Source organism: Haemaphysalis longicornis, unplaced genomic scaffold (assembly GCF_048455015.1).
Source record: "Haemaphysalis longicornis isolate Haplotype H1 unplaced genomic scaffold, Haemaphysalis longicornis Haplotype H1 scaffold_2, whole genome shotgun sequence".
Taxonomy (NCBI): Eukaryota; Metazoa; Arthropoda; class Arachnida; order Ixodida; family Ixodidae; genus Haemaphysalis; species Haemaphysalis longicornis.
Window position 1 is genome coordinate 56,004,351 of NW_027526295.1, and position 20,717 is coordinate 56,025,067.

Genomic DNA, 20,717 nt, shown 5'->3' on the forward strand with positions numbered 1-20,717 from the left:
CAACACGGCCGGAATGCTAATGGCCGCAATGCAACAAACGTTCATTACAAAAGACGCTTGCAATGCAATTGAACGAGATGACCGACACTCGCAAGCAGCATTGCTTCCGTGCAGCGCACGCTAAAAAAGTGGGATTTTGCGGCACCGCACGGGCCGCAAACACCAAGATTCGGAGCATGTGCGTCGATCGCGGCGCTGGAATACAACCAGTCCACCCCTTAAAGCGGGAATCACACGACGGAGAAACCCTCTCACGGAGGCGGACGGATATGTGACGTCAACAGCACGTGACCGGATTATCCGGCCTGGCGGCGCATCCACAGGTGCGGAGCTACGCGGAGTGACTAGCAGACGACAGCGCCGAGGAACAGGTTCCATTCCCTGCCGAGGGCCACCGCCGTCAAGCGAAAACATGCGGAGGCATTTTCTTTCGCGGAGCCACCGTGGGCTATCCCCACCGAGGGGCGGAGCCTAAAACCGGTCACGTGAGCGGGTCCCGCGGGCCAAAAAGAGAGGGTTTCTGCGTCGTGTGAATGCCGCTTGACCGGCGTGCGGCATCCCCGTGTCCAGCCAAGCAGCGGCACCATACCATCCCGTACTATCCCGTTCGTGCTATCCCCTTCGCATTGGCTGAAGCCCTGTCCCCAAAGGCAATGTCCCCACGTTATTCGATGCTCTCCAGCAACCTCCCCGCGTTGCTGTCGTTTAGCGCGGCGTTTTCCTGTGTATTCCGTTCTTTCCGGGCTATTCCATCGCTCTACTAATGCCGGAAAACGCGGGGTTTTCCGACAGGGTAAGCAAGAGATTTTGTAGCAATAATGAACGGTCTGTCATGTGACACTTTCACAATTGATCTAAACTTCACACTATAAAAATCTGCAGGGACTGCAAATGATCTGTCGCACGGCGGATAATAATGGTAATTACGGAATGCTGAATGTAGTGGCTGAAGGATACTCTGTGGGCCAACAGAAGTTCGTGTAGTGCCTACAGCGTGTTGCACAATAACTGTAGTACAACAGAAATGTCTCATGCGACAGAAATTTTGTAGTTCTATTGCAAAGGTTTTTGTAGTGGGGACTGCAGAATGTCGGTCGCATGATAGATATGTCTGTTGTACTACATAAATGTCTGTCGTACGACAGACATTCTGTCATCATTCTGCAGAGATTCCTGTCTCACAACAGAGCATCCTGCATTCCCAACAGAAATTCCTGTTGTGCGACAGAAATGCCTGTCGAACGACAGATCTTCTGTAGTTGTAGTACAGAAATTTCTGTCGCACGACAGGCCACCCTCTAGTCCCAACAGAAATTCCTGTCGTGCGACAGAAATGCCTGTCGTACGACAGATTTTCTGTAGTTGTACTACAGAACTTCCTGTCGCACGACAGACCATCATGTAGTCCCAACAGAAATCCCTGTCGTGTGACAGAAATTTCTGTCGTGCGACAGAAATTTCTGTTGTGCGACAGAAATTCCTGTTGTGTTTTTCGACTGGTACGTAGGAGAATTTAAAACTTTCTTCCTTGTTACAGTCATGAGATGGTCTTGTGATTATCAAATTGCGTTAAAAGTCAAAGTGACACCACTAGGGCTTGTGAAGTATCAAATTAAAGGTCTCATGAAGGGAGTCACGTGGGGCAAATTAAAAATTGCTTTCTGGTTATAGTCATGAGATAGTCGCGTGAGTTATAGATTATGTTAAAAGTACTGTGATGCCAGTAGGGCTTGTGAGGTATCAAAATAAAGGTCTTTATGAGGGGCATAACGTGGGGTAAATTAAAAAGTTCTTCGTGGTTATAGTCATGAGATAGTCACGTGACTTACAGAGTGGGTTAAAAGTCGTCATGATGCCGCTAGGGCTTGTGAGGCATCAAATCAAAGGTGTTGATGAGGGGAGTCACGTGGGACAAATTAAAAATTGCTTCACAATTCGAGAGCCGAGAGCCGCGAAGACCTGCGACTCTCGAGACAAGGGAGCCGCATCCGCAAGGATCAAAGTCAGGCGACCACTCCAAACCTATCCCGGGATGCGAGGCGCTTACCTCGGGAGTATCACGCCGACTACTACAGTGAAGGCGGTCATCCAAGCACTCCGAAAAAAAAGGTGAGCTGGGTTAGCACGGTCTCCCAAAAAGGTAATGTTGGACCGATAGGGCTACCCGCCCCCAACACACAACCGAATGAGCAGTCCGAACTCGCGCGCATTCGGCAACTATTAGAGTTAGTCCTGCAAGAGAACAGGGAGCTCAAAATGGTACTAGCAGCATTCGAAAGAGGAAACGAGACCGCTCCCGTGGCCTCTCAGGTCAAAAGCACAAACGCACAAGCATCCAAACCCAACGAAGAACCAATACCTATGAACGAGGCACCCACCTTAGGAAACAACAACAAATTAGGCGAGAACTCCGACCCTCCACGCAAACGAACAAAAGAGGAGTGCGAACCGACCACACTACAGGAAAAAGTCGAGATAAAACTTAAGGATTTCGGCACAGCCATCAGGGCCGAGGTGAGGACGGCCATATCGGCATCTACAGCGGCGATGCAAGCAATAATAAACTGCGCCTCAGCAGGTACCAGCGATAGGTTTAGCCAGATAGAAATATTAGTAAGACAGATGAGCAGCAGATTGAGCCAAATGGATGCAACTCTGATGGATAAGAAATCTAAACATAGCAAACCCTGCGACAGACCCAGCTCAAAAGATACACTCAGGACCGCCGACTACAGCTGCCATGGCGACGCAGACAACTAAATAGCCACAATACTGCATATGGCAGTGGAACTGCAGAGGCTTCAGAAACAAGCGAACAATGTACAATTATACTTAGGCACACACCAGACGCCTTGCAACACAATAGCCTTACAGGAAACAGGGCGCAAACCCAATCTTGCAAGCTACAGGGCCTTCATAGACCTCAATGCCACAAGCAACACGGCCACGGTTACCACCTTGGCTTGAAGAAATGTACCGACGCTTTAGCACGACACCGAAGAAACCACCGTCGAGCACGTTCTCTTAGAAATCTTTGCCACATCCAAACAAGATGAAACCAGTCTGTTCATCCTAAACCTATACAGTAGCCCCAAGAAGCAGCACAGATTTGCGAACCTATTCCGCAAGACGATTGAAATAGCCAGGGGACACCCATTGGTAATACTCGGATATTTTCACGCAGCCCACCCTGCATGGGGGTACGCGAATGAGCTGATTAAGGGCAGGAACTTGTGGGCAGATGCACATAGAGAGGGTTTGTCGTTGATCACGGATCCAAGCCAACCTATGCGACAGGGGAACAGCGTCACCAGAGACACGACGTTGCATCTCGCATTCGTTAGAAACCTTGCCAAAGACAACAGCGCCGAATGGAGTAACCTGCACCAAGACCTTGGTAGCGATCACGTCATTACGGCCATTCAAATAGCAGCGGATCCCACCAAACCCAGAGGTGTAATGCAAAATTACTGATTGAGAGAAATTCAGTCAATGCCCCCGAGTCGTACAATGCGTCCACGCCGGGGAAACCTCTCAGTGTCGACAATCTCAGGCCGATTTGCCTCACGTCGTGGCTTGGTAAACTTCTAGAGCATATGGTCCTGAACAGAATAAACGACCACATGGAGGACAACCAGCTCTACCCGCACTCTAAGGTGGGTTTCAGGGCCGGTTTGTCGACCCAGGATGTTATGCTACAGCTGCAACACCAAATAGTTAATACTGAAGACACGGCACCCACGGACGCCCGCGTAATCATCGCACTGGACCTTACCAAAGCTTTTGACAGACTCAAGCACGAGTCCATACTCGGAAGCCTCCAGAGCTTAGCGATAGGCAAAAAACGTATGACTACATCAGAGAATTTCTCATGTCCAGGACGGCGCAACTCAAGGTGGGGCCACACGCACCGCCGGAGACCCCTACGGGAAGCACAGGGACGCCTCAGGGCTCAGTACTCTCTCCCTTCCTGTTCAACGCCACTATGATTAAACTTGCCAACAGGCTGCAGGGTATTGACGAAGTAAACCACAGCATCTACGCAGACGACGTCACGCTGTGGACTGCGGGCGGCCGAGACGGCAACATACAATATCGCCTCCAGGAGGCCGTCGACGCTGTCGAGGTACACGCAAAAACCCTAGACCTCTCGTACTCCCCCGGAAAATCCGAGCAGCTCACGTACCAGGACACACGCAGGGGCACAAAACCCAAGTGCGGGCCCCAGACACACAGCATAACTCTAAAAGTGGGAGAAACTCCAATCCCCGAGGTGTCCGAAATACGAGTCCTCGGCCTGCACCTGGAAGCCAACGGGCACAATGGCAAGACCGTGCAATACGTAGAAAAGACAGCCCACCAAATCACGTGACTAATTACGCGGATTGCCAGTAAGAGCAGGGGCATGAAAAAAAGACGCTGCTAAGGCTCGTCTACGCCTTCGTTATTAGCAGGGTTATATATTGTTGCGGATCTGGTAGCGTGACCGGTGGTGGCGTATGTTGATCCGGAGTTGGGGCAAATATTGGGGCTTGTAGGGCGACGAAAGAAACTTTATGTACAGATATCTACATGGCGTTTGACTGAGTGAAGAGGGTTTTGCGCTCCTGCGCGCACGAGATTAAATAACCAGGTTGGGTCCGCCCCGTTTCCCCCTTTCCTCGACTGACGTCAGTATGGTCCAATCAGGGGCGCCTCAGCTGACGTCCACACACTCACAAAGAGATGGCACTTTGCACAGGTTAATGTTCAGTTGACTCCTGATGATGCAATGGTTGAAGCGCCGGGAGGACGCCCGGAACCGGTCAATAATCCGGCGTGGAGAACTCGTTGAATAGCAGCGTCTCGGACCACAACAAAGCAGTCCCCCGCTGACGATTGCCGCCGGAAAAGCAGTGCTGCACGTCTTTGTAAATCCCTTCCTGCCTCCCTGCCTCGCCGGCGGGAAGCCGCGGAAAGCGCCTTGTGTCCAGCAGAAGCATCCCTCTCCGCCGCGTCATCGCATACAAAGCCGGGTCGCTCCCCATCGATGAGGGTAGGGGAGAGGAAAACTTGCGATAATTGGCCGACGGAAGCGTTGGGAGACTGAACCCGATAGCATTGCAGACGGGCGTCGTAATGTCAATACGCCGATGGTAACAGCATCTCCGGCTGGCGGGAAGCCCCCGGCGACATTGGTTTCCAGCCCGTGTAGGAGGGAGTCTTGTCCCAGGTAGAGACTTCGGGACGGCACACAAACACCTCAATCAGTCCTCCCAGAGGGTAACCCATTGTCTTAACACGACAAAACGGTCAGAATCACGGCACAGACACTTGCGGGAACACTCCTGGCTTTCCCTGTCGCGAAGGGCTTCATGGCTCTCCCACGTGCCCTCACAGGTTCCGAGAAACACAAAAAACACAGCTACAAAGCAAGCGGGTGCAAGGACAATTCCCTGAAAGACCACCAGGCTGCTTCTAAATTCAAACAAACATACTGACTAAAACGCATCTAATGTGGCAACACTCAACACGAGAATATGAACTGAATAAAAATAAATCTGGTATGCAAAACGCATCAACAAAGGAACTCACAATTACACCAACCGCAGAATTCAATATTGGTAATAAAAACATAGTTCAGGAAAACAAATATGAAACCATATTCCTCGAGGCCATCTCTACACTAAGGGCAGCTGCTTAGGCCATCAGCGTTGCCATTGAGCTTCGCCTTTTTGCCTATGACCATTTGTCAAAACTACTCAGCTACAACTGCCGTAATTCGAGGCAACCGAGGCAACGCATGCCTTTCGCCACCGTCTACAGCACAAAAGTCAAAACTACGAGACCGATACGACGGTACAGCAAAACAAAGTATGACTTTACATGACTCTTTGAAGAACATAACATTTCGCCACACTCACGAAAATGAAACTTGTAATAACATGGAAATCCACAGATATACGAACACTTATCTGAAAGATAACCTACACATAGCTAGCTCACAGAGCTCGGCTACGTCAATCAACAATAATCTGTAGCTTCCTTCTTCACACTGAACCATAAAATTGCGCTGGGCTCACCATTACGCAAGACAACCATACTGGCACGTATACAAATGCCTCAATATTCAAAACTGACCATAAACACGTAGTACAAAACGCAACTACTTCCGGTGTTTATATACAACAATTTCGTACACCAACAGGGTGAGACGAAATGAACACTGACACGCAGATTCCGCCTACCTTACGTGGCGTTAAGTCGCAAATATTAACCACTTCTCCAACCAACACAAAATTTACGCTTACCTCGCGCTCTGTTCGACCTGGAACAATAACTACTCCTCTAACGCCTAACAAAAGGTCTAACTACGCGGTGTTAGAGCACGACGATTGACACACTGGTAACCAAACAAAACACACGCTTAACTTCCTCCTCTTACGGAAACACTTGAATGACAAAACAAAATGAGTAAAGTACGCAGTTACGCACGCGCACGTGGATTCGTCTGGATCCTTGGAAAAATCCTAAGCCCTCGTCAAAACAAACATTTCCGCGTGTAGCATGCCGAAACGTTGCTGCCACTTAGGCCGACCGGCTCTGCTCATCTTTTGCAAAGTACACCGCACAGTGTACGGGGGAGGTCTTTGACACACACTGAGGGGGAAAATAGGCGCAACGCGAGCGGAGAGTACGGAAGTGCTGGGAACCCAGAGAAGAATGGGACGCCCGACCATGACGAACGCATCGGCGGGGAACGCACTCTCCCCGAAACGTCCTCTCTTTCGCTCTCCGATAATTCCTGCGGAACCCAGTCACCCCCCCCCCCTCCCCCCCCTTACTGGCATAGTGGCCCTCGGCCTTCGTACGGCTAGGGAGCGGCCTCTTTCTTTCCCTCGGACGTCTGAGTTTCCGTTTAGTTCTGCTGCTTCTGGCCATCTTAGCCTTGAACGCTGCAGAGTGAAAGGGTTCATGTTCTTTCTTTGCCTTCTCACGCTGACTGTTTTTCGGCCGCCTCCTTTTCCTTCTTTTGGGTATCGCGGCGCATTCGAGCGGCAATGCGCCGATCCCAGGCGACTTGCAGTCAAACTTGTATGGCATGTTCTGGCTGCCCGGGCATACCTGCGCGGCTACTGGTTGGTTCGCGCTCTGTGATCCGCCGACGCAGTTGACTCGTTACTTCTCTGCGCGCCTACGGACTTAGGTCGCGCTTCGCGATACGCCGACGCGGCCGACTCGCTTCTTTCCGGCGCGGCTACGGAGTTAGCTCGCGCTTCGCGATCTGTCGACGCAAACGGCTCGCTTCTAGTCTGAGCGACTACGGGCTCAAGCCGCTCTTGCAAACTCTCGGAAGTGGGTCGGACAAACACCTTACCTAAGAAGTCGGAAAATTCATCCTCGTCTCTAGGTTGTTCCTCGAGTTAAGAGCCTTGCGATGTCACCTCAACTACCGTGGCCGGCAGGGGCGCCTTTACGCTTAGAGTGCTGTTCTCACCCATGCACTGACTGCTGGGTGCCACCCCGTTTGAACTTGGCGCTATCGCTGCCAACTCCCGAGCTTTTGAGCGGGTCAGCGCTTGGACAACTACCCCGAAGTTCAAACCCTTTTGCTGCAACAATTCCTCAGACCGGTTGGAAAACAGGTACGGATATTCGGGCGGCAGACTAGGCGACAACGCGGCCTCGGTGTCAAGTATCCCGAAGGGGCCCTCGATACAAATTCGCGCGATTGGAAGACACACGCTATTTGCCTCAACCGCCTGCTTGATCCAGGCGCACTCGCCTGAGAACTGCTCTGGGGTCACGTAAGATGGATGTACTACATCCATCGTCGCCGCGGAATCTCGGAGCACCCGGCAGCATTTGCCGTTCACCGTCATCTCCAGAATGTACGGTTCCAGCAGCTTCATATTCACATCGCCTTCACCTGCCGACAGAAAAGCTACCCTGGTATTCCTACATCCGGCTGGCAACAGTTGAAGCAAGTCAGTGGTCGTCGCTTTTCGAAAACCTTTTTCTGATGCTTCGCCTGGTCGTCTTTTGTCTCCGCTTTCTCATCGTCACGGTGCTTCAAATCTTTCTCTCTAGCGCCCTCAGCATCTCAGGAAACGCTGTCTTTTTGCCATTTGGGTTTGAACTCCCGCTTCGGACCCTCCCTTATTTCTCCAGCATGACGCGACAAGAACCCGTCAGCGAGCTCGGCGGCTCGTGTCACCGTTGTGACATCATAATATGTCCATTACCCAGCTACGCATGCTTGCGGGGATCCGGCGGTAGAACTGCTCCAAACCTAGGCGTTGTACAACTTTATCGTGGTCGCCAAACGCGCCCTCCTCCTTTAGCCGCTCCTCGAAATTCGCCATCAATTTATACGCGAACTCCGAGTATGACTCATTTCTCCCTCTTTCACCTTCCCGAAACCGCTGCCTGTAGGCCTCCGCTGACAACCTGTACTTCTTTAGAGAGCACGCTTTTACTTTGCTGTAATCTTCTGCCTCTTGTCTAGTCAAGCGGGCTACCACATCGGCGGCTTCACACGGCAACAACGTCAGTAGGCGTTGCGGCCAAGTGTCTCTAGGGAAATCCACTTTCTCGCATGTGCGTTCAAAATTTACCAAAAATATACCCATGTCATCTCCCACCTTAAACGGTCGCATGAGGTCCTTCATTTTGAACGACAGCTTTACTACTCACCCCCTAGAGGCCTCGCCAACACCACTAATGCTTCTGGCTTTCAGTATTTCAAGTTCGAGCCGCTTCATCTCTAACTCATCTGCACGACGTTGTGCTTCCGCTTCTGTTCTGCTTTCTTTCTCTCATCTTGGTCCCGTTCTTTCATAAGCTCCAGGCCCTCCGAGAGCTCATCGTCGTCTGCCCCCACTGCTTCGATAGCCTCGATGATTTCTGGCTTTCTTTTCTCATCGCCTAATCTTAACCCCAACATTTTTACCAACTCTAGAAGTTGCGGCTTTCGTAGCGACTTCAGGTTCATGTCTGTATCGAGTGCTGCCAACTCTTACTGCAAAAAACCTTTACCCCGACGCACCAAAGAAACCGCGCGTCAAAAGAGTAATACACAAAAAAAATCCTTTACCCCGACGCACCAAAGAAACCTCGCGTCAAAAGAGTAATACACTTTACCTCCCTCGCTACACTGTGTAAGCAGAGCCTGGTAATCCCTCAAACAGAATGGCCTCGCACTCACCAAACTTTGCAGTCATGCCTCCGTGAAGTCGGTTCCGGAGCTTGGAGTCGACCCATGCCTCATGGAGACGATCCCGTCCGCAGTGGAGATGATCTCGCCGTGGTGGAGACGATCCCACTTGCTGCCAACCAGTGTTGCGGATCTGGTAGCGTGACCGGTGGTGGCGTACGTTGACCCGGAGTTGGGGCAAACATTGGGGCTTGTAGGGCGCCGAAAGAAACTTTATGTACAGATATCTACATGGCGTTTGACTGAGTGAACAGGGTTTTGCGCTCCTGCGCGCACGAGATTAAATAACCAGGTTGGGTCCGCCCCGTTTCCCCCTTTTCTCGACTGACGTCAGTATGGTCCAATCAGAGGCGCCTCAGCTGACGTCCACACACTCACAAAGAGATGGCACTTTGCACAGGTTAATGTTCAGTTGACTCCTGATGATGCAGTTGTTGAAGCGCCGGGAGGACGCCCGGACCCGGTCGATAACCCGGCGTGGAGAACTCGTTGAATAGCACCGTCTCGGACCACAACAAAGCAGTCCCCCGCTGACGATTTCCGCCGGAAAAGCAATGCTGCACGTCTTTGTAAATCCCTCCCTGCCTCCCTGCCTCGCCGGCGGAAAGCCGCGGAAAGCGCCTTGTGTCCAGCAGAAGCGTCCCTCTCCGCCGCGTCATCGCATACAAAGCCGGGTCGCTCCCCATCTGAACCCGATAGCATTGCAGACGGGCGTCGTAATGTCAATACGCCGATCGTAACAATATGTAGCCTCGTTCCTACCCCTGAAACAGGTAGAGAAGCAGAAAATCAACAGCCTCATCAAGAGAGCGCACAAGCAAGCCCTCGGGATACCAATCTGCACCCCAAACGAGAAATTCGACGTGTTGGGTGTACACAACACGCTCGAAGAACTCATCGAGGCACAACGCACTTCGCACCTCGAACACCTCCCCAAGACGGCCACCGGCAGACACCAACTGAATAGCCTGCGCATTCCATACGAAATAGCCTTCGGCGACAAGTTCTTCGTCCCCGCCAAACTACGTAAAGGCATCCGCACTTCTTCCCAAGAATATGCACCCGCTATACAAAGAGAAGCGGAGACAGCTGCGAGCCCAGGCGCCCAAGAAACAACTTCGAGAGGATCCACACGTCGTTTATACAGACGCGGCCACTAACGAACAACGTGGAGCTATGGCTTCGGTTGTCACTGACCACTCAGGCAAAATTATTGCCGCCTGCTCCATCCGAACCAAACACACGGAGGAGGGCGAAGAACTGGCCATTGTACTAGCCCTAGCAACAATCCAACCGCGGAAAATTGTTAGCGACTCCCAGCCAGCGATCCGAATTTCGCACGAGTAAGAATTTCCGGCGGGGCGCTAAGGGTTCTTTTCCACCGAGAGACAAATCAAAAAGCCACAACCACGTTGATATGGACGCCCGCACACGCGGCACTACAAGGCAATGAACGGGCCAACGAGGCTGCTCGAGATCTTACCCACCGAGAGCCCCCGCAACCCGGCTCCCAATCAATGGACAACGCCAAGGATCGCCTCTGTACTTACCAAGACGTGCTCCAACACTACAAAGGGGAAAGACGAACCTACCCAGCTGCCGACCCCTCGCTCACCAAGAAGCAAGAAGTTGCGTGCAGACGCCTCCAGATGAACACGTATCCTAATGCAGGCCTTTACAGGCACTTCCATACGGATATACACAACGGCAAATACAAGCACTGCCCCGAAATTGCAAGCTTGCCTCACATGTTATGGGAATGCCGCAGTGTCCAGAAACAAGATTTTAGCAATACCAAAAGCACAGTTATTATAACTAGTAAAGAGCAATGGGAGACCGTGCAACGCAGCGAAAACCCTGACATCCAGCAGTGGGCCGTTCAAAGTGCCGAAGACGCCGCCAGGAGTCAAGATATCTTGGCCGTCGTCTAAGGCGCCACGGGCCTGAATAGGCCTGTCCTTTGGACTAAATAAAGTTATTCCCTCATCCTTCTGGTTATAGTCGTGAGATAGTTACGTGAGTCATAAATTTAGTAAAAAGTGAAAATGATGCCACTAGGGCTCGTGAGGTATCAATAAAGGTATCGATGAGAGGAATCCCGTGGGACAAGTTAAAAACTGCTTCCTGGTTATATAGTCCTGTGATAGTTACGTGAGTCACAAATTAGGTTGTATGTCAAAGTAATGCCACTAGGCCTTTTGAGGTATCAAATAAAGGTCGCTATGAGGGGAATGACGTAGGACAAATTCAAAATTGCTTCCTGGTTATAGTCCAGTGACAATACGTGAGTCATAAATTGGGTTAAAAGTCGAAGTGATGCCGCAGGGCTTGTGAGGTATCCAATTGAAGGTCTCGATGAGAGAATCATAGGGAAGAAATTAAATATTGCTTCCTGGTTATAGTCATGAGATAGTCTCGTGAGTCATAGATTGGGTTAAAAGTCAAAGTGATGCCCTTGAGCTTGTTATCGCCCGCCCGAATGTAAAAAGAAAGTTACACAAGCGAGAAACAGTCTGATGGTGTGTTGGAAAATTGTTAACTGGATTTCTTATAATGTCCCGGGACTGCTACGGATGATTAATCAGTCACGTGACTTACCATGACGTTTATTTTTTACGAGTAATAGCATCGTAGTTATCAAATGATCGCCGTTTACTTGCTTCTTTGCGGTATGTGCAAAATAATCTGGCAACCCTATCCGAAAAGGCAGTGAATTTCAGCGCCATTTTTGTGCTGAAATCCGCTGAAAGCAATGGTTTGCGCTGCTGGCCCCGCTGAAAGCCGCTTGTGCTGCTTAGCAGCGTTTCAGCCACGCTGTCAAGCAGCGTCACGCGCGCCGGAGTGGCGTAAATGTGCTGAAATGTGCTGCAGGCAATCGAACCTCACTTGTGAACAGCGCTTTCATGCTGCAATTGACGTGTCGCTGGCGGGCGGTACGCTGGACTCAAGCGGTGCTGCCACTGCAGTGTGCGCGCGCGTGCTGTGCGGTGAAGCAAAGAAAAGCTTTGCGTCAGAGGAGGAGGAAAAAACTTTATTTATGCGAGACTTAGGTGCTGATGTCTGGGCACCCGCCTGGTGGGGGGGTTTCCTCTAGGCCGGGATACCTTGGCCTAGCTGCACTAACTTTGGAAAAATGCGTTATTACAAAATCAAGGCGCCTAACTGACCAACATTTTCAACTTTGCCCTTTTTGCTGTCGCAGAAACAGCAACCGCTTACCATATTAGCGCGTGCATAGGTAGTGATTACGATCGAGACAGTGGGGTTTGAGGCACTTCGTACCCCTATCCATATATTTGGTTTCTAGAACTAAAATTATTTGCTGCAATCAAATGAGAGCGCGTCCGCCGCCATACAACGCGCGATGATCAATAAGCAATGATTATACCCTAGTTACACGGGCACTGTTTAACCACGGTTAAGCAAACCGCGGTTATACAAAGCCACAGTTTGCTACGTTACACGACAGACGAAACTGCGGTTACCCCGCTAACCATGGTTAGCGCAAACTGAGCTTGTCCACCTCAGTTCGGTCGCGCTAACCGCAGTTTCCGCAGCCGCAGTGTTCAAAATCGCACAAGTCAGTTCGGACGTGGCGGCACGCATCAGCGGAGGCGAAAAAAAAAAAAAAAAATCACCTGGCGTTCGGAGCCTAGGAGGCGAAGGCACTCAAATAACCGGCGTCCCAAAGCTGCCCCCAAGAGGTGCTTGCGTTCTTTGCGTCGCTCTCGCAATCAGCGCGACTGCCCGTCAGCAGCGGCTCGTTTCGCGATCCATCATCCACCCGATCAACTACGACAAAAGCCGTGCTAAATTTGTAAATTCCGCGCGTCGTCCGCCAAAACAATGGATGAAGCAGGCAATCGTAAAGCGTTTTCAGCACTCGGAAACGGTCGGCGCGCACGTCGGCCGTGCCTGCAAATACGCCGGCCCGACCAACGTTGGCCCGACTGCCCGCACGGCACTGCAAGCGGTTCGAACCGGGCCAGACCACGGCAGCAACAGCGTGTCGCCGCTCTTTGATATCAATCTGATCGCGGAAAAAACTTCCACATGCGAGAAAGTGGATGTTAGTGTGGTGAAAAATTGTGCTATGGATTGTAATTCACAGTTGCAGAGATAGCGGCTATCAAATATCCGCAGCGATGCTAAGCCTAAGTTCCCAACACCGATCAGACGCGAGCAAACCAAGCCGGTAGCGAGCTGTTGGGGAGGCCCCTCTCCTCGCCGCGCGCGAGTGTGTTTGGGTCTGAAGCAACTGTCTTAACGATATTTCCTTTTGTCTACACTGCTTCTCTGTTGTTTTTCATCGTGAGATTAAAAGTTGGTCAATTTATTTTTGTTACGCTCACAACCAAGTGACCGCTGTCGACACTTGTAATTTCGCGTGCAACAGCCAAAACCGTTGTTTACGATAGCCGCGATTAAACGTAATTACTAGGAAGAGGGGAACCGGGCAAGCGTAGGCGAGCGACCAGATATTGCCACAATGAAAAGCGGACTTAAAAACTGAAGTCCGTAGCTGCGACTGCGAAGCTTAAGGTGGGGGTAGCGGCACCCTGATGGACGAAATGACAGCTGCCACAATTCATTACTGGGCTGCGCAGTGAAGTGCCGAACGAGGCGGCCGCACAATTAATCGCCAAGCGCTTGTCACGTTGCCTGGCTGCGCTAGGAAGCGGCGTTTCCCCTCCTGTCTTGTTCGTGCTCCGTGTTTTAAACAAAGTTGTTGCATATCACAATCACTCACGCACAACAGCTTCAGCATTTACTCCATCATATCCACATCACACGAAGTCTGGTTGCCAGTCAAGCGCCTGTGGGAACTACTGGCCTGTGAGTGCACGGCGAACACGAGAAGTCAGAGAATAAAGATGGATCAGAATGTTCAGAATGATGAAAACTTAGAATTTTCTTGCTTAACGGAATGTTCTGAAGGTTTGAACAAGAATTATTTCCTTGTTTGGAGAACCCACCTGCTGAATATATGTAACGACAAATGTAACAATGTCCTACATAGTTGAAAAGTTATGCAATGTGTAGTGTAATACCATCACACAACATACCGATGAAGCCGCTGTACCATGTAGCACGCACCATGCAATGCGTACCGCAAGAAATATATAGATATTGTAGAATACATGATGTCAGGAAGAAGAAAACGCAACATAGAGCACACCAAGCATACAGCAGATTTTTTGAACGATCGAAACAGCAGTCTGATTGATTTAGGCATGCAACAAGTGAGCCTTCAACATTTTACTTGCTATTAATACCTGCCTACTCCACGTGATTGATCATACTGGATTTATGATATCGTACAAACTTTCCGGGTAATGAACTTTATTATGGCATTCTTGAAATCTTCCATGTCAACACATTCAAGATCGTGCAAGATAGAGTAAAAATGTGAAGCATTTCTTTTGTTTTTGGGACAAAACATTAAAGGTACCGGGCTACCATACGTGTTGCTCTTAACTGCAGTCTGCAACACAGGTATGTGGATGTAGTGCAGGCAAACTGGAAACATGCCTTGCAAACACCTGTCTGCTGCTTCTTCAAAGGTGGGGACAAGCTTTTTATGCATCTAGGTTGTGGACACCTGTAGCCCAGAAGTTACTAGAAAAGTTCTTAGATGTTAGAAGGAAGTTGTTACTACAGGAGACCAAGTCTTGACTGGCAACTTTTTCAAGATGCCATACAGTAAAAACTTATAACTTGTAGTCTTATTTCTTTTAAAAAATTCAAAATTTTCATTTTTAGCCTGCTTCTACTCATTCAATGTATTGAAAGGCTACATAATTTGAACTCAGTCATTCAGATGATTCATACTTTTCACTTGTCCACATTGGAAAATATCTGCTGCTTTCGCACCACCAGATAAAAATTTGGGTTCATTTATCATTATGAGAGTAGTAAAACTTAGTAATCAAAAAAGAAATGATTTGCGGGTGGTAAACACACATTACAAATCAAGAAAAAGCTTAGTGTAGATCAACTGTCTGAACCATAATTAGTATTCAGAGGAGACCGTATTCAGAGTTTGGCCATTTTTAAAACATTCATTTTTGACGTCACTTCATAGGTTGAAAATGACCAGTCATGTCATACCGGCACCTGCTTGCTGGTTTTGGATCAGCAGTAGTCTACCAATAAACTAGTTGTGGACTTTTCACCTCTGCTTTGTCTATTTTGTGTAGTTCAAGTGTAAAAGTGTTTAAAAATGTGATTCACATCCATGCCCAACCATAACGTGCATTGTCTCCTTGCCTGGAGTCGTATAAATCAGAACTTCTGGTCATTCAAACATACTCTCTAGGTCTCCTCAAGTTGTAAATAATGTGAGTAGACTGTACGTGCAAGGCAGAATCGACAAGTAGAGCATTTTTTTTTCCATGAGCAAAAGTTAAGGAAACTGAGCAGCTGCATTTGTTAGTTACCTTCAACAGTAGCCTCATCAGCTATTCGCAGCACGGGCTTGGTATTAAACTGCAATGTGCAAGTCCCCTACATCTTTTTTATTGTGGTTATAGGGTACGTCTTCTTTTGGGGTGTTGCTGTAATTGTCAGCTGACAGCTGCAAGCGGATTGCTTGTAAATAGCTACATGTGTGCGTGTGTTCCCCTGAATTTCTTCCAGTCGCATCTCTAGGATGTACCTTCTGTGTACTTCTGTGTACATCATCATCCATTAGTGTTACTGTGCTTAATGCACTCTGCATGCAACTATTGCTTGGAAATTTCTGAGTTTTAGACATCTTTTCGTTTTTTATAGCATCCCCGATAAACCACACCGGTGCTCACCTGGACGCACTGGTGCATCTTTTTATCCTCGACAAACCGCACCAATGTGCACCATCTGTCCACTATAAACCGGGGTGCATCGCTGTGGGGCAATTTTTGGTTGCCCTGTCGCGCACCAAGAGAGGCGACGGAGTGCCAGGGTGCAATCCCAACAGGCATCGCAAACAACGTTGGCAAAGTGGCCTCGTCCACCGTCTGCTGCACTGACAGTGCATCAGCGCACTTGTGTGAAGGCGGAATCAGCTGTATGTTGCTCACACGGATGAGTTGCTTATGAATTCATCAGACAATGATGCAATGTACTCAGTACGGGATGCTAATAACAGCCAGAGATTGCAAATGAGCACGCCAACATACTGTACCATGTAGGAACTTTTTGTACTGCAAGGAAGGCTGCAGTAAAAGTAATTTTGCAGCTTTACATCTATTTTGTTCGATTGAATTATCACGGACAGTAACTGTAGTGCCTTGACCATGAATGGCCCACATGCTTTGCCGTAGCGGAAGGGGGGAACGTGTAATAACTGGCACTCACGTTCTGGCTCGCAGAAAGAAGACGAGAAGCAGCTTGTAGGCAGCTGTTCAGTAGAAGAGCGGAATTACCTTGTTGCATATGAGTGAGGGATATAAGTTGTATGTATATATAATTGTTAGCTGTTGTCATCTGGCGTCATTTTACATTTTTTTACAAATGCTTTTATGAGTTGCTCTAACAGCCCTAGAGCTGGCGCTAGGGTAGAACCAGTCAGTTTGTTTTCGATCACTGCTTTGTGCCGGTGCACACCATCATGGGGTACTGTTCACCGCGCCGGTTCTAGGGGCAACCCCGGTGCATGTTTATCAAGGATGCTATTAGTCAACATTTGTGTTTTGAGTCCTCTACTTTCTCAGTCAGTTACCCCTCTCCTCACCTTACCACACTTGGAAGCACACCGGTACCCATCCTAGGGCATGACACATTACGTGTGCTGGCACTTGGACAATTTTGTCGACCATTCAGTGAACCATTCTGAAACCTTAAACATACTCAGAGACATACACATATAGCCCTCGCGCGCCCCGACGAGGGCCTACGTCATCTTCAGGGTTACCGTTGCTCGGCACGGGCCCCTGCTTTTCGAACGCCCGTTGACCTGCTGGACGGCTCAAAGTTATTGGTCTTGGTCGTGGCTCTTCGCAGCTGCCTGAAGCCGCGGCAGATCGTTCTTGATCTTGCTTCCTCTGGGTATGTGATGCAGTCCCACAAGATGTGCCTGTGGTCTGCTGGCTCCCTCTGACAGACCTTGCACTGGTCGGTCAGGTATGCCTCGGGGTACATGCGATGCATCAGTCCTGGGCTCGGTAGCGATCTGGTCTGGAGCTGTCTCGGTAGTACCGCCTCCGCTCGACTGAGCCTTGGGTGTGGGGATGGGAGAGTCCTGCGAGCCATGCGGTAGGCCTTCGTGATGTCATTGTAGTTCGTTATGTGGTCCTTGGCTTCGAACCACGTCGGACGGTCAGTCGCCGGGGCGCGGTTTGTTAGCACTCACACCGTTGCGTGTGCCATCTCCTTGTGCGTTGCAATTTGACACATTCGCCACGTGCGCCGGGAACCACTTTATCCGCACTTTTCTGTCTTGCAGTTTGGCCGCTTGCAATAAGCGCTCGGCCTCCCTGCAGATTTGGCCTTTGGTGATGTTTCGCACTGCCCGTCTCCAGTCACTCAGCACCGTGTGGCAGTCTGTGTTGGTGATGGCCACCTCCCCACTTGTTCTGCTCCGGTGCTTATCACGCTCGTTGCCACCCTCAAAGCACCGGTTGACACCTCGATGACGACTGTCGCGAAGGCGTTCGTGTTGCAGCCATCTGTGGTAGGCTGCAATGTACGTGATGTGGCTGATGATGAAGGATTTTACGAGCCTGATTAGGCTCTCCTCTTTCATGCCTGCCTTGGGGACAAGACTCGTTTGAGAAGTCGCATCGCGTTGGCCGCTTTTGCTGTGAGACGGGCAATGGTTACGCCGTTTCTTCCGTGCTTTTTTATGACCATGCCTAGGATCCTGATTTTGTTGACCTCTGGGATCACGTTGCCGGATTTGGTCACGATTCGGATCTTTCATATTTGCATTGCCTGGCCTTGCCTCTGCTGTTGGCGGGTGGGAGTATTAGGAGCTCCGATTTGCTCGGCTAACATCTCAGTACCAGCTGGTGTTCTATCGCATCGACAACGGCTTGCAGCGCGCCCTGCGCATTGTTCCCTGTGAAATATTTGACTGCATACCACAGCATACGGTGGCATATCCAACAACGTATAATAAGAGGCTGGACGTAGACGTTTGGGTTCTGAGTATTCACACCGCCATTTCAAGATATGTTTTGGCTCATACCACAGCAAGCACGGTTGTTCGTTGCTTCAGCCTTTAATGCTTTTCGTTGATGACAAACTGAATTGACGATACAGATGTCTTAGAGGACAAGCTTTAAGCAGACAGGACTTTTTTCAATGAGGCCATTTGTTTTTGCTTTTTTTTATATTGCAAGCATGCCTAGGTTTTTCGTACAGGGCTCTTGCTTTGATGGTGGTCAATATTGGGGCTCTTTGATTTACCGTCTCGGACTCACCGCGGATAGCCCGCGGGTAGTCCGAGGATTCCCCGAAGCCATAGCGATACATGGGAAAATCGAATGCCAGACTGCTTCTCAGGGAGTCCGCGGTGAGTCCGAGACTGTAAATTGAAGAGCCCCATTGTTACAGGGAGCATATCATGGTCACATAGTCAATAATGTCACGGAGCATAGTGGTGGGCAATACCACTATGCTCGGTGACAATATACTTGTCTATTTATTATTTTCCATGTGGTCAAATGGTTCCTGGTAACATCAGTAGATTACCTCGTGTATCTTCCATTTCAATTTCGTTATTATAACTAAGCAGTAATTGCTTCAGTCACGGCAGTAGAAGGCACTGCACGTTGTTTGGATCACACTTCTTCACATAGCTGCCAAATGCAACAACGGTATTGTTAAAAGTAGCTGCTTGTTTGGGGGCTGCGGCTAAGTAATTATTTGTTAGGCGGCGTGTGAATCAGGTGCAGCCATTAAGACAAGTCCCACGGCAACAAATTGGCAGAAAGCCAGAAACAAAAGCAAGAATTGCGGCACTTGCGGCTGCCCTTGTTGGAATTGAACCAACGAGAATTTCACCTCCGTAATCGCGGAGGGCGGCTTTGGTGGCCTTTGCAACATCCCCACACATCTCGCAGGATATCACAGGTCTGCACTGCTGTCAGCGGTCGTCTTGCACAACGAGTTTGCTGCGCTTGACGTGCCAGGAGTGACATCGCTTGTAATAATAATTAGCATGATGCGGCTTGTCTGTAAGATGGGTGCGTGACAAACAAGCGTTATCAAAGCCAGCGACGCATATTCCATTTAAAACGTGGCTTTCGTGGCTTGCAGAGAAGTAGTCGGAGATGATCTGCGAAAGCTTTTCTTGAGCACATACGGTAGTTTTCGCGAAATCACTTGTAGCACAGTATATTTGGCCTCGGGTGCAAGATCGGTGCGTGACAAACAAGCGTGATAATTGCCATAATTTCTCAAATGCGGGCGAAACTAAACACAAGCGACAACAATCACTGACGACGAAAGTAACTGTATAAACTTCTCGCTTTAAAGCGTGTTCTGCGCGGTAGCTCAGTGGTAAAACGCTCGACTATTCCCGTATCGTCTGGAGCCTGAAGCGGCGGTGGTTCGAATCCTCGCAAAGCAATTCTTTTTTTTTTTTTTGCACTGAGTGTTTTATTATTTCTCCCTCCTTCTTTTACAACAGCAAGCGCTTGCCAACCCCTACATGATCCCAGAGTGGAAAAGTTCTCTCCCTCAAAAAACTACCATGAACTAATTAAACAAAGAAAGTCAACTTTTTTATTTCCATCAGCGCAAAATTCTCAGGGTAATTTCATGCGTATTTACTTTTGCATCTAAAAATCTCAAATGTGATGTTTAAACTTATTATATCTGTTAAAAACAGAACGATTATTATCAATATTAGAGTACAAACATGACTTTCGTTAAAAAGAGAGCTGTTATTACTGCAGTCTGGCAACTACCTCTCACTTTGTCTGGTAGGCTGGTCCTCCTTTGAGGCACGAGAGGCCGTGGCCAAGCTCGGTTTCGAGATCCGAACATGCTCGCTGAGCAACACGCTCTGGGTACACCGGGTTCACCGGTGTATGCTGTTAGCAGGTGACGCCACAAGGTGGAAGAGACGGGTGCGCGCACTGGCCCAGAAGAATGAGGTGCCGCTACCGGTCCTAAATAGAATCAAGGAGACCAGCCTGAGCGGGAAACAGCTGCGGGAGCGAGTGGTAGCTGCGGAAACGAAAAGATGGGCGGACAGGGCCGTGGAGAAACCGTCTCTCCGTCTGTACGCGTCCCACAAACACAGCATCTCCCAGGAGCACTTTTACGACAACTTGCCAGGAAGTGCGATGCTGTTCGAAGCGCGGGCTGGGGTGCTAAGGACGCGGATGTGGAGGCGGAAATGGGATGATGCGGAGGAGGTGATGTGTGCGGTGTGTGGTGAGGAAGAGGAGACTGCAGAACACATTGTGTTGCGGTGCGAACAATTGACTCCCCACCACCCTAGTGATACCACCATGGCGGAGGCGCTTGGCTTCGTTGCGCATCCCCCGCCAGGGGACACACTGGGCACGGGCGACACCACGGATGCGAG

General features: G+C 49.7%; 1 long non-coding RNA gene across 1 annotated transcript in view; it reads left to right on the top strand.

Moving 5' to 3' along the window:
• The window catches only part of LOC144167124 (uncharacterized), an 86,481-nt gene that overhangs the window by 18,497 nt on the left and 47,267 nt on the right, over nucleotides 1-20,717 (top strand). The window lies entirely within an intron of this gene.